This window comes from Etheostoma spectabile, chromosome 9 (genome assembly GCF_008692095.1).
Source record: "Etheostoma spectabile isolate EspeVRDwgs_2016 chromosome 9, UIUC_Espe_1.0, whole genome shotgun sequence".
NCBI classification, from domain to species: domain Eukaryota; kingdom Metazoa; phylum Chordata; class Actinopteri; order Perciformes; family Percidae; genus Etheostoma; species Etheostoma spectabile.
The window spans coordinates 4,469,572-4,471,666 of NC_045741.1; the positions used below are offsets into that span (position 1 = coordinate 4,469,572).

At 38.0% G+C, this 2,095-nt stretch overlaps 1 protein-coding gene across 8 annotated transcripts in view; it reads left to right on the forward strand.

The window, feature by feature from the left end:
- The window catches only part of klc1a (kinesin light chain 1a), a 43,580-nt gene that overhangs the window by 19,613 nt on the left and 21,872 nt on the right, over nucleotides 1-2,095 (forward strand). The gene's annotated exons all lie outside the window — the stretch shown is intronic.

The following is a 2,095-nucleotide window of genomic DNA, read 5'->3' on the forward strand; positions in this document are numbered from 1 at the left end:
TGAAATGTGCTATACAAATAAAGCTGCCTTGCCTTGCCTTAGTCCCATGTTGAAGTGTCCTTGGGCAAGACACTGAACCCTGAGTTGCCCCCGATGTTGCGGCATCGGAGTGTAAATGTGTGTGAGTGTTTATCTGATGAGCAGGTGGCACCTTGTTCAACGGCCTCGGCCACAGTGTGTGAATTTGTGTGAATGGCAAATGGTTTCTGTACTCTGTTCAAGACCTTTGAGCAGTTGTTAAGACTAGAACAGCGCTATATAAGAACGGTCCATTTGTGTTTGTACAGTAAAAATAAAGCTACAGCAGTAAGGTGCTAAGGTTAGAATTAAGACCAGAAACAGCTAGCCTTAGTCTATTCAAAGGTGACAAAATCTGCGTAGCAGCACCTCTGAATATCACTAATTACCCTTATAACTTTTTAAAATTAAATCCAAACAAAAATTATTTCCCCGTGTTTTTAATTTTTATGCTAAGCTAAGATAACCGTTTGCTGGCGGTAGCTTCATAATTACTGTACATGGCAGTGGTATTGATCTTCCAATCTCACTCATGGCAAGAAAGCCATAAGTGGATATCACAAAATGTCTAACTATTCCTTTTAATATTTCTTTAATACTAAAGCTGAGTTATACAGTTAAAAAAAAGAAAATTAGAGTTCTCCATCTTATTTGACTCATACTTTTAATTACCCTTTTACTCTTTAATCTACAGCTATTTTTGGCTGCTGCAGTGTCCCTGTTTCCCCTCAGAGGATCAATAAAATTCATAAGAAAATGTTTTACCCTTCTCCCCTTACACTGGCAGTCATAATAACAGTAAAGGCAAAGTAGTGTGAGTTACAATTCTGAGGCAATAATCCTTATTAAAAAGCCCATTTCAGAGCTGTTAGTGGATGCTCCTTGATGCAGTGTACTCCTAGAAAAATAGGTTTTATAAACGTGCAATTATAAACATCTTACGCATTTTTTGTATATATAACTGGAGCTTTACCTGGTTTACTGTCAGAAAACACAGTTGGGTATTTAGTTTACGTTAATCAACCAGATGTTAAGTATTCTCTATAATAATTATAATTTTAGGTGCTTCTGATCATTTCACCAATTTTGAATATAGTTTAACATCTTGAGTCACTAACAAAACTTCTGAACTGCTGATATAAAGTTTTAATGCTTTTCCAGTGGAAGACACTAGTGCACGAAACCCTAAAGGCTTTTGGGAAATATTGGCGGTGTTCAGGACCCCTCGCCTATATATTTTTAAAAGTACACTTTTTTTTTTCCAAACCCCTTTAATGTTTTGTCCAGGATTGTGACTGCCGTCCAGGACGATCACTGTGAACAGATTTTCTAAATAATTGACCCAGTCCTGTTCCTCAGACCCCATTATCTTCTGTTTGTCAGTGTGACTGTAAACAACAGGTCAACTAACTGTTTTAACCCCAGCAGGCCTGTGTCTCCACTGTCTGGACCTCCGTCAGTCTGAGGTTAGCACTTCCACCTCCACCCTTTTTTGGCTTAAAAAATAATCATAGTTTTCTCAACACTATAGCCAGGTATTTTACACTGATTCCTCTCACCATATGCTTCATTTTAAATCCAGCTCTTTCTACTACAGTTTTTCTGATCGTCTTTATCTCTCAATCTCTTCTACTCGCCTTTCTTTTCTTCCCTATTTTTAAAGTTCGCTTATGAGAACTGGTCGAAATTAATGAGAGCCAGGTATCCATTGAGAAACATTTTCTTGAATTCTGCTTATTGATGCCTCAATCAGGTTTGATCAACACCTGTTATGCGTGTACCAACACATGCATCGTGTTTCCATAATGGCTCATTGGGTGGTCTGGAGCTTTGCCAGTTGGGCAGCAGGCAAATGTTGGGCCATGGTGTCTCCTGGCTATGAAAACAGGATCCTGTGATAAAACTAAAGTTGGAGTGAAAGGTGGAATGGTTATGGATCCTAGACAGGGTGCAGTAATGCGTCTTTTTTGTTGTACAGCTGCAACACATGTAAATGAAAATTAGCTATCTGAAATAAATAGACTACGATATATTTTTAAAAGCTCCTTCACTTGTTTTCAACAATAACTGATTAAAA